General features: G+C 45.6%; 1 protein-coding gene across 1 annotated transcript in view; it reads left to right on the top strand.

Annotated features, from left to right (window-relative positions):
• The first annotated feature begins 1,861 nt into the window (after positions 1-1,861).
• The window catches only part of PRRC2A (proline rich coiled-coil 2A), a 41,867-nt gene continuing 31,284 nt past the window's right edge, over positions 1,862-12,444 (top strand). Inside the window, exon 1 of the mRNA XM_060239094.1 lies at positions 1,862-2,101. The gene's annotated coding sequence lies outside the window, so the exon portion shown is untranslated. The remainder of the gene's footprint in view (positions 2,102-12,444) is intronic.

Genomic DNA, 12,444 nt, shown 5'->3' with positions numbered 1-12,444 from the left:
CCATCAGGACACTAGAAGCTGTCCCACTGTTGCCCCACCCAGCACAAAGAATAGATTATCACTGCCCAGCCAAAGAGTTCCATCTATACCCTATGGCTAATAGCCACTGATGGGCCTCTGCTCCATATGTTTATCCAATCCCCTCTTGAAGTCATCTGTGCTTGTAGCCACCACCACCTCATGTGGCAGTGAATTCCGTGGGTTAATCACCCTTTGGGTGAAGTACTTCCTTTTATCCGTTCTAACCCGACTGCTCAGCAATTTCATTGAGTGTCCACGAGTTCTTGTATTTTGAGAAAAGGAGAGAAGTACTTCTTTCTCTACCCTCTCTATCCCATGCATAACCTTGTAAACCTCTATCATATCACCCCTCAGTCGACGTTTTTCCAAGCTTAAAGATCCCCAAAGTTAAGGATGAATTCTGTGAAGTCCCACATTCTTTCTCCTGTTCTGGATGTCCCAACTTGTTGACTGCATTGATTCACGCTGTGTGTGAGTGTGTAAAGTGCTGTCAGGTTGCCGCTGACTTATGGCAACCCCATAAGGTTTTCAAGGCAAGAGATATTCCAAGATGGTTTGCCATTGCCTACCTCTGTGTAGCAACTGTGGTATTCTCTGGGAAGTCTCCCATACAAATACTAATAAGGGTTGACCCTGTTTAGCCTCTGAGATCTGACGAGATCAAGTTAGCACACTGTGTAACCCACTTTAAACCTCCATGAGAAAGACGGACTATAACCACCTACATACAGGGCTTTTGTTGTAGTAGGAACTCATTTGCATATTTGGCCATACCCCTGTGGTGTAGCCAATCCTCCAAGAGCTTATAAGGCTCTTAGTACAGAGCCTACTGTAAGCTCTTGGAGGATTGGTTACATCACAGGGGTGTGGCCTAATATGCAAAGGAGTTCCTGCTACAAAAAAAGCCCTGCATACATAAATGAATAAAAATACTATTCATCAAGTGCAACTACACTGAAGGTTACCAACCTCCTGGTGGTGGGTGAAGAACATTACAACTGTTCTCCAGGAGCCAGAAATCAGTTTGCCTAAGAAAATGGCTGCTTTGGAAGGTTGGCATTATATCCCACTGGAGTGCCTCTTCTCTCCAAACCCTGCCATTCTCAGGCTCCACTCCCAAAATCTCCACATATTTCTCAACTCTTAGCTGGCAATCCTAGTTGTAGCATTATGGGAGAAAACGGTCCTCCTCTCTACCATGATTAGGATTGCCAGGTCAGTATTGGAAATTACCTGGAAACTTTAAGGGTGGATCCAAGAGAGGGCAGGGTTTGAGGAGGGGCGGGGCCTCAGCATGGTACCCTAACACTGCAATCCTAAGAGCACTTTCCTGGGAGTAAGCCCCATTGACTAGACCTTAGTAGAATTCAGAGTAGACCTTCAAAGCAGCCATTTTCTCCAAGGGACCTGAGCTCTGCCAGCTGGAGATCAGTTGCAAAAGCGGGAGATCTCCAAGCCCCAACTGGAGGCTGGCAACCCTAAGCAATGTCATAAACTCCCATCGTGTCCCTGATTTTAATACAGCTATAAAAGTCTCTTTTGGAGATGCATAGCCAAGGAAAAAATAATAAATCTCTCCAAACACAAAATCGGGGCTTAACTGCTTGCTCTTGATAAAAAAAGGCGGGAGGGGATATTTCCGTTTGCCTGATTTGTAAATATGTGATTCCCCACGCCTCTTTTGCAGTAAACTGTGCAATAAAACCCTTCTCCGAGCGTCGGAATCTCTTCCACCGTTGCATAAATTATACCGAGCCGCCCCGCCTTCGTTCCACCTCTTGACCTCCCCGAACACCGCCCCTTTAACAGTTTGTAACGCCCCCTCTGGGTTTTGTCCCTTTGGCCCGCCCCTCACGCTACGTGCAGAGGCGTGGCTTCGCCGCCGCCGCCGGGGCCTGGGACCCGGATGGCCGTTTAGTCGGTGCTTAGACGCCGAGGCTGCCACATCGGGCCTTGGACAAATTACAAAGCAGGGGGAGGGGGGGATAAGTGTAATCCGCCTCCATCCTCTGCCTGGGACTCCCTTCCGCCCCCGGGAAACTCGTATCCGGAGAGAGCGGACCGAGCCCGATCCGACGAGGTGGGTATCGGCTTGGTTGGTCCCCAGCAAGCCTGTGCTGGGGCGGCCAGAAAGCGGCGCTGGTGCAAGGAAAGGGAATGGGTCGAGGTGAGCCGGTAGAACGTTCAGGCCTCCGCCATCTTGTCCCAGCCTTCATCCTTGGCTGTGTCTGTTGCCCAACCGAATCCGTGGCCATCCGTCCCTCAGGCTGCGCTCTCGACCCCCTCGAATCACCCCTGCCCTTCCCCGGGGCGCTGCCCTCGTTGCTTCGGGTGGGTATTTACCCCATTGGAGGGGAACTGGGGGGCTAATTGTTAACCCAAGGGGAGCCTCTGGTTAAAAAAAAAAAAAAAGACGAGAAAGGGGGAGCTCCATAGAAAGACGCGCCCTGCCCTCGCCCCGCAGGTAGAAAAGGAAAAAACGGTTGGGGGAGTCGTTATGGGGGGGGGGGGCTGTAACAGGCCTTCTAGGAACTGGAGACATAAATTGGATTCCACTTACGGCCCCCCATTGGGCGGACTTTCTTTCCCACCCCGAGGCTAAAGAAACCGCTGAGATTTAGGGGGGAGAAATCTCTGAAATGTAAATAGTCGAGGGGGGGGGTAGGTCGGTGGGGTTGAAGCCTAAGCCCTTTAATCTCCCTGCATCCATCTTTATCACCGTTCGTAAATATTGAGCTACCCTGGGTGAGTCTCTGCCTTGTGGGGGTGTTAAATGAAATCGAGGAGGAGTCCAATAAGAGCCCCCCCCCCCTATTTTTATTTCATACCTTTGAAAAGATTCCGGTCAAATACGGTGTTTTAATTAAGACCTAAGGGTTTTTTTTGTTTTTAAGAAAAAAAAAGGGAGAGGCTTGGAGTTAGGAATCTGGGGTTTCATCTTAGTATTCTTTTCTCCTTTGCTATTTCATTTTTGTTTGGGGGGGGGGGGGGACTTGATCCTTCCCAAAATCAGAATGCTACTGTGGAAGTGGGGTGGGGGGGACTACCTTTCCTCAGCATACCTTTGGTATAGAATCCACATTTGGGATATGTGATGTTGCAGGAATGGATACTATGAAGCTAATTTAAGCCCCTTTTTTCTGAAAAATTGCAGAGGCCTTTTTAAAAAAATTGGAGACTGCCACAAGGTACTCAATGCCCATTAAAGAAAGGGAGGGTTTGATGGAAACGTTTGTGTGTGTGCGCGCTTAATGATATTGTAGTGCTTCCAAGGTTGCAGCAGTTTGTTGCTGGAAAATTCAGTATTTTTGTAGCCCCCCCTCCCCCGGTTCTTGGTGTTTAAAAGAAGCAAACAAACAAAATATGCCAGGAAATATCCAAACCTAGAAGAGGGGGGGGAGGAGGTGTGGCAGGTGTTATATAGTGATGTAAGGCAATTTGGAGAGGAATGCTCAGGAAACCTGTAATGCCCAGGAGATACTGATTATCTGTTTTTGGGGAGAAGATGCCCTAAATCAACATTTAAAAATGCTCCTTTTGACTGTGTCTCAAGTTAAAAAATCAAAACCACCTTCTGTTGTTTTTTTTTTTTAAGCAGGAATTTTTATGGTACATGAGGGGCAGCTGTGAAATCTGGACATGTTGGGCTTATAATTAGCCACATTGAGGTGGGTTTTTTGGTCAAATCTTAGTCCTTAGGAAAGTGCCTGCGGTAGGGGAGAGAAATACTTCTCTTTGAGGGTCATATTGAAATAAAGGGTGTGTCTTTGGGAAGGGGGAGAGGAGTTGGCTAATGTGAAGCCTGGCGTCTCTTTACAGCACTTTAAACAAAAAATCAATCGTTGGGGGTGTGTGGAGAATCCCCATGTCTAGGGTTGGTAAATATTAATGGGCTCCTGAAATCTAAGGTGCTCAGGCCATACGTGCTGGGTTTTTCTTTTCTTTTTCAAATGGCACAACCTGAATTAATTTAGCATAAAAGCAGGAGTTCAAATTTCCCAGCATAGTGGAGTGGGGTGAGGGAGTATGCTGACAGAATCAGGAGCTAATATGGCTCCCTTTTATTTCAGAACCCAGGGTCTCTCCGATTGGGGTGGTGTCTGAATTGTAAGGTTGCATGTGCAATAGCAGATAAGGGGGTAGGTTTGTACTCGTCTCCCCCCCCCCCCCCCAGTCACCTGAAGGCACTCCATAAAATACTGGGTAACTGTGAAAGCCAAGTCAGCTTTGATGAGGCTCATAACTGGAGCCTTGTCAGGTTTACTGAGCATATGAAGGCAGAATGATTTTGGTCCTAGGCAGAATGATTTTGGTCCTCGGCTAGAGATGAAATCGCCAAATCCACCTCTTGCGTTTCAGGAAAGAAATGGATTTCTGTCTTCACTCGCCTCTGCCCTGAGCATCAAGCACTTCCAAATGCCAGTTCAAACCAGTGCTGCTTTAGTTGCAAGGATAACTGAGGGGTGCCATCCATTCACTCTCCTCATTCTTCCATTGCCCTGGATTTCCGTTTTTTACATGCCCATTTTGTGGGCTTGTAACAGATAAGATGGTAGTTGTTTCACTGCTTCTCTCAACCACCAGCACCCCTTGTTGGAAGAAGACTGCCTTTTTTTCAGACTCATGGAATTCAGGGGCTTTTTTTTTTGGTTGTTAGAAGCCTGCCAGTGTCAGATTTTTGTGGGGTGAGGGTGGGGTAGTCACATATAAATACTGGTTTCTCTTGTGAAGCTGGCTGTCTAAAGAGGAGTGTCTTCTCCATGACTTTTGAAGCCTGCTTGTCTAATGCAGCTCTGGGATTCTGCAGATGAATTGGAGATATTAATAATTAATGGCTGCTGATTCAGTATTGGGGTGGCGTTGAAATGGGGGGGGGGGAGGTCTGCAGTGTTCCTCTCACCAGCCTGGGAGGGGAAAAGAAGTCAGGAGATTTAATCGTTTGTGTTATTAAACACACCAATTTACAAATGTGTGAAGCATGTGGGTTTATAATAAATAGTGCTGAGAAAACGATGTGCAGTCAAGGCAGGATAGAACGGAAGAATTTGTATTCCAGAAGACTGCATCAATAATGGATTAAAAATTATTAGCTGCTGCTGGGAGGAGGAGGGTGTGCTATTTTTAAAACTGGTTGGCTTGTGTTTTGCTCAGGTGCCATTCTAGCTGGTTGTGCAGTGCTGGGGGAATTGGACATCTTAGCTGCATGTTATATAGAAAAATTACAAGGACGGCTGTTAGTGTGCAGTTTAGCTGTGCCTTCCCAAAGGACCCCTGGGTAGCATACACAGTCTGTTATAACCAGCCAGCTTTTAATAAGGAAAAACACAGCAGACGTGCAAGGAATGCTTGGTTGAAATGCTCCCCCCCCCCCAATTTCATGGTAGAAGTGTGGCTGCAGCTATTTCCAGGATTTATTATTTAATTCATTTGTACCCCACCTTTCTTCCCAATGCCGGACCCGAGGCAGCTTGCATCGGTCTGTGTTAAGAATGGGGTTATCCTTAATGAAAGAGCTAGATCTTTTGTATTTTTGAGACAAGATGATCGTACCACTTTCTGTCTTCTGCTTTAATGGATTCATACATACAGTTGCCTGGCTCTCGCTAAGGGAGCTGTCAAGTGCATCTATTTCCCAGGCCTGATCTAGCTAAGCTAAGGTAATGGATGATTGGCTGCTTGTGAGGGGGAGCTAGAGGCTGGCTTTTCTCCTGAACAGCAGATCAACGCTACTGCTGGTGGTTTGACTGGGCTGTGGAAGCACAGATTAAACCAGGCCTCCAGTGCTGAGTTTATTTTATTTTATGTGTTATTGTGCTTCTCATCCTCAGTGATACTGTAGAGCAGGGGTGTTGAATTCATTTGTTGTTAGGGCCGAATCTGACACAAATGAGACTTAAAACATGCTTAAAACGTTAGCACTCATTGGTTCTAGATGCTTTCTTTGTATTTCTCCCTTGGGATCCAGGGAATTGGGCAAAGGAAGCTTTGACTCTTTTTTCCCTGCGGAAGAAAGTCAGCGGTTGAGAGAGCCTGGCAAAGCAAGCTGTTCCTCTCCCCTTCCCCAAGGGAGGAGCCTCAGCCAATGGAGAAAACAGAAGTTTTGCTCTGTAGTTCCTGTGCAAGCCATGCAAAGCAAGCTGTTACGCAGAAGGAAGCAAGATATAGGGAGAAGGAAGCAGATGACAGCCAGTTGCTCGGGAGCCTGATTCGGCCCTTGAACTGCATGTTTGACATGCCTGCTAGAGTAACAGTTACTTATATGCTACTGATCTGGTCAAACTTCTTTTCAGCTCCAGTTTTAGTGTTCTATATTCTGAAGCATTCTCGCATTTCTTATTCTTTCTAAATCAAGTGGATTTTTTTGTGGAAAGAGAGGTTTCAGCATCACCTTCAGTTTGTAGGAATGTTTATGAGTGAACAAAGTCTTATATAGTTAGTAGTGTAACAATAATTATGAGTGTATATGGTGGTATGCTGATAGCACAAAAGTCTCTAGATCCTTTATTCTAATAAGATGGCATGTTACAGATAAGCTTGTAATTAAGTATAATTATGAGTTAGAAGATGTTGGAAGCATCAGCTGTGACATGTGGCTGATAATGGAAAATTAACTGCAGCTGGAATTTTAAATGTATTCCTTTCAGTCTCAGTTGGCACCAAATGTGAACATAAGAGAAGCCATATTGGATCAGGCTAATGACCCTTCCAGTCCAACACTTTGTCACACAGTGGCCAAAAACCAGATACAATCAGGAGATCCACCAGAGGGCCAGACTCCAGAAGCCCTCCCACTGTTGCCCCACAAGCACCAAAAATACAGAGCATCACTGGCTCAGACATAGCATTTCTCTATACCTTAAGGCTACTAGCCACTGATGGACCTCTGCTCCATATATTTATCTATTCCTTCTTGAAGCTGTCTATGCTTGTAGCCACCGCCACTTCCTGTGGCAGTGAATTCGACATGTTAATTATTCTTTGGGTGAAGAAGTACTTTGTTTTACCTGTTCTAAACCTATCGCTCATTAATTTCATTGAGTGTCCACTGCCCATGAGTTCATCTGTTGTGAGAAAGGGAGAAAAGTACTACTTTCTCTATCTTCTCTATCCCATGCATAGTTTTGTGAATCTCTATCATGTCACCACTCAATCATCATTTCTCCAAGCTAAAGAGCCCTTACCTCTTCAGCCTTTCTTCTTAGGGAAACGTGTCAAAGATTCAGTAGGTCTCCCCTGCCTATTCTTCTTCCTCTCCCCCTTTCCCCCAAATCCTTCACTTCATTTTAAGAATTGGCGTTTGACCACAGAGTGTGTAGTTTTTCTGCATCATTTTAAATACTACCACCTCTAAAAATAAATGATCTGAATCTTTGATGCTTGGTTAAGTTGCACTGAAAGCAAGCCAAATTCCTGACTTTGACTCTTTCACAGTGCTTTTTGTAGGCCACCTTTCAAGGGATGGTACTGATATGACATGCCATGTCCTCACCTGTTGATGGGTTTCTGGGTGGAAATGCTTGCTCAGAAGCATGGTGGCAAGTGGAGTTTGACCAAGCATTTGACATCTTGGGCCCATGCCGCCACACAGGTGGAATGAAGGCCCTTTTCCTATGATGGGAGCTGCTTTAGCAGAGGTGTGCATGTGTGATTGTTGCAAACAGATTCAAAGGGGAAGGGGCAACCTTCATTTCCCAAGGAACTGGAATCCTAGGGGGCCTTACTGTATGGGAAAGGTCAATGTGGTTGTGCTGCAAGGTGTGTATGTGAAGGGGGTCTGCCTCTTGGAGGATGGAAGTTAGAAATAAATCCAGCATAAGGGTTTTCCTCTGGTAGTTTAGGAGGATAATATCAGGAATATCAGGTGCTGTCTTAGTGCTTGGTGTAATGTGTAATCAGTATGTAGAATTCCCTGCCTCAAGCCCTGTGGTCTAGTCCTGTAAAAAGGATTAGACACATTCATGGAGGGTAGGCAGTTAGTGATGCTAGCTAAAAGGAGCCTTTGTGTTCATAGGCAAACTTCCAAATTCCAGATGCTGGAGACAAACACTCCGCTTGCATACACCCTAAGAGGTCTAGCTGACCACCTAATAGAAGCAGAACTAGATAGTGTGATCCTGCAAGACAGTATTGTGGGGGTCCTTGACTGAGCAGGATAACTTGTTTCTACATACTTTTGCACATTATGCTTTTTTCACATTCTCAAAATTCTGTCATGCCAGTATGCTGATAACCTGATTTCAGGTTGTTTGGTAACTGAAGATCTGGAAGAGGACTGTGAGTGTTGCAACTTTTCATTTTCCCCTTGGATTGTTCAGACAGCTTGTTATGGTGAGCTGGGCCAAATCCTAGCATGAAGGAAAAGCATACTATACTTAAACGGTAACCTGAAGGCACATTCTGTGAGGCAAACACATGGAGGATCTGCATAAAGATGTAACAGTGACCCAAAGTTTTGTGTGTATGTCTGTTTTTATATATTTTATAAGTTCTGTATTTCTTTGAAGACCATTAATGGTTCTTTAGATTTTCTTGGTGTTGTCTTCAAGTGGTTTTAGCTTAGTCTCCTAGAAAGTTTTTGTGCTCACACCCATAGAAGCAAATGGGCCTTGCACAAAAGAATTGTCCATTTTTTCCTTTGGAACCCAGTTTCGTAGGGACGGACATGAACCAGTTCTCAAGCAAAAATTTGGCATGAACTTGGCCCAGTTTGGAGCTCCTGAACTGATGTTTGGAGAAGGTGCTTTCCCTAGGCTTTTGCCCAGTTCGCAGTCTGGCTGTTCAGGCCATTTAAACCTAACAGCTGAGCATTGCAGATCCACAGCTGGCCTGTTAGGTTGAAATTGCTGCAAGCCATTAAACCTGTCCATTTCACTTCCCCCTGTTTTCAAAGCAGGGGGCAGCAAAACAGAAGGGTTTAATGGTTGCCAGCCGCTTAACCCTTCCCAAGGGATCAGAACTAGCTGGTTCAGTTGGGGGCATTTTGGCTCAGGTCGGGGACCACCCTGAATTGAACTGGAATTTTTAGGTTTGTGCCCATCCCTACAGCTGTGGACTGGGTTAGATTTCCAGTTGTTCAGCCCATCCACTGCTATGTTAAGACATGACATTGGTCCTACCAGGAAAGCAAACCATCTGACTTTGCAGGCATTTAAGGGAGGCAAATGGCCAGCGAGCTGTGATTTGCAAACATTTACATTTTTTTTGTGTAATGTCTGGATTTTTTTGCATCTGACTTTCAGTTGCAGTGGCAAGGCCAAATATTGCAATTCCAAATAGGTAGCCAACTGCTGTCAAGGTCATGTAAATGACAGACCAAATTTCTGTGTATAGACTTGCCTTTTGGGAATAGCCATCAGCTGCCATGATGAAAGTAAAGAAGTACATTTATTTCTTCCTTAGAAGTATGATGTGTTTTGAAATAACTGTATCTTTCATGCTTGTGCAAGTTTGTGTTCTGAGGTGCAAGTACCTTGCTCTTCTAACTCACCTTAACCATTTGTGTGTGCATCTTTCCTGTCTGCAGTTCTGCTGATTTGATGCCAGCTAATGGCTCTTCGCATTGGGCGGGTCCTACTCCCTCCCATCCTTGCCCTGTGTTGAGGCCCATTAGACTGCCACTTCACCCCACACAGCACAGTGGGAGATACAGAGAATTGGGTCTGCTTCTGTCTGCATAGCTCCTGTCATGGATTCTGGTTTTTAATCATGTATCAGTGTGACAGGATGTTAGAAGTGAGTGGTAGATATCCGGAACTGGCTTTCCTGTGAATAGACAGTCATGTGAATAGACAGTCATTTTCATGCTTTGCTCAGAATCTTTTAAATTTCAAAAAAATAGCTTTTCACAATTGTGGGAGTCAACAAATGGTAAAAAAGGAGATGGTAAGAGAGCTTTGACTACGAAAGGCAAAGGACTGTCGAGCCCACAAAGTTTAGTGGTTGGACTTAAATCAAGAAGGACCTGTGTGCAGATCCCTACAAAGCTTACAAGGTGGTTTGGGGCCAGTCACTGTATCTCAGCACTACCTGCCTCGCAAGATCATTGCAAGGATAAAAAGAGCATGTACAGGGCTCCCTGCCCCTTGAGTTCTTCAGAAGAATGGGATTTTTTTTAAAAAAAAAATCTGCCTTTTTAAATTTGGAGGCAGAGAACTTGGGGACTTCTGAGTCTGTCCAAAAGTTACGCTCAGCATGATACTGGAGGTCATGAATGGAAGAACTATGGAACCACAAAAGGTACAGAAGCCCTGGCTTTTCAGCACTAGGTTTTATTGGTAAACCCTGCAAAATATGGTTCTTAATGCCTTTCTGCAGTAGCAGGATACCTCTTTGGCAGGGTACCTAGAAATCCATGCCGCAAGAACTCTGTGACTCTTTCTGCATGGATCTGATATTCTCACAGATGGACTTGCAGAAAGTGATGCAGCTGCCTGATATTACTTGGCCTGGCCTGTGTCTAGCTGCTGGCATGGCCGTTTCCACGTTGGTTAAATAAAATGCTTTTTCTTTGTTTGCTGTAATGGGCTGTTGACTAATAAAGGTAAAGGAAATCCAGTCTAGTGGTTGGCAGTTTTAATCTAACTCTGTTTAATTCTAATGTTGGGACAAAGGCACATGAGGTTGCCATATACTGAAACTTTTGGTCCATCAGTCAGCATTGCCTACTCACACCAGCGGTGGCTCTCTGGGGTCTCAAGCTGAGGTCTTTCACATCACCTCCTACTTGATCCTTTTAACTGGAGATGGTGGGGAATTGAACTTGGGACCTTCTGCATGCCAAGCTGATGCTCTGCCAATGAACCGCAGCCCCTCCATTGTGGCTAAAAATGGTCCTCAAGGCAACTGACAGCAGGTAGACTTAGAACAGAATTGGAAGCACACCCCAGCTGAAAGCAGCAGCATAAAGGCTGAACTTCATCAAGATAGAGTCTATGAGACGTCCATCCCCAAAGGCTTTCAAAACTGATCAGCTCTTTGTATATTTACTACCTTGCGGGGGGGGGGGGAGTTGGGTAGCCAACAGTGTTCCCTCTAAGCTGAGTTAGCATGAGCTAGCTCACAGATTTTTAGCCTCTAGCTTACACATTTTTGTCTTAGCTCAGGAAGGATGACCCCAGAGCACACTAATTTATGCAGTAGCTCACAACTTTAATGTCAGTAGCTCACAAAATAGAATTTTTGCTCACAAGACTCTGCAGCTTAGAGGGAAACATTGCAATCCACCCTATATTTAGAATTCTAAAATGGATGGCACAACTGTGTGAGGGGGGACCTGCTCACACTCGCCAACCTTGACTCCAAAGAGCAGGGCACAGAGCACAGGCTTGTGATAACTTGAGTGAAGATGGAGCCCTGTGATATTCTAGTTCTTCGATGGCTGAGCTAGGGCAGGTGAGAATCTCTTCCGCAAGACGTACGTTGACAAATTGCGCCACTGCCGGCAATTTTTCATTTTGCTCACCATGGCCCTGAGTGAGCATTTCTGTTGCAAGACCCAACTTCACCTGCTTGGCATAACAGCATTGTCGCTTGTGCGCACACTCATGCATCTCCCCCAGAAGAGCCAGACAACATTAAATAAATGAGCTTGGGATTTGCTCCAGAGGAGGCAGAATTTAATGGCTTTTGTAGGTTGCATGTTGCCCACTGCAGAAAAGGCATCTTGATTTAGGCGGTTTCATAATGTCTCGTACCAAGATACTAGTCTCCCTCGGAGAGCCTTTATGAGGAGCTTCCTTGTTACCGCCTTGGGAGTGCACATGGATTTATTCTGTAGCATGTCCCAGATCAATGTGGCATTGGAGCAGGCAGTGTGACAGTGCAGGCCTTGACAAATCCAGGTGCCGGGTCACCCTCATGGAGCACTGGGCTTGCAAGTTGTGCAATTGTATTTGGATCTGAGCCTGTGAAAATCAAGACTTCCTCGGGATTGCATAGTACATCACTTGTACTATGCAAGAGAGCTACTTTGGTGTAGTGGTTAAGTGTGCGGACTCTTATCTGGGAGAACCAGGTTTGATTCCCCACTCCTTCACTTGCACCTGCTGAAATGGCCTTGGGTTAGCCATAGCTCTGGCAGGAGTTGTCCTTGAAAGGGCAGTTGCTGTGAGAGCCCTCTCAGCCCCTCCCCACCTCACAGGGTGTCTGTTGCAAGGGGAGAAGATATAGGAGATTGTAAGCCGCTCTGAGTCTCTGATTCAGAGAGAAGGGTGGGGTATAAATCTGCAACCTTGTGGGAGATGGCTGTAGTTGATAAAACAGCTGTTCCCAAACCTTGTGTGGTAGGTTTTTGTTATTTTTTTCTTTTCTTCCAGTAACAACATTTGTGCACTAAATTCCTTTTCAGTAATCCTTCTGTGTGACCCTCAAATCTTCCTCTTTCTCATCTCCCCCCCCTCCCCTCCAAATTCATTGCAAGGCAAA

This window comes from Heteronotia binoei, chromosome 5, assembly GCF_032191835.1.
Source record: "Heteronotia binoei isolate CCM8104 ecotype False Entrance Well chromosome 5, APGP_CSIRO_Hbin_v1, whole genome shotgun sequence".
NCBI lineage: Eukaryota > Metazoa > Chordata > Lepidosauria > Squamata > Gekkonidae > Heteronotia > Heteronotia binoei.
The sequence above is the reverse complement of the archived record's forward strand: the minus strand, read 5'-3'. Positions and strand labels throughout refer to the sequence as shown.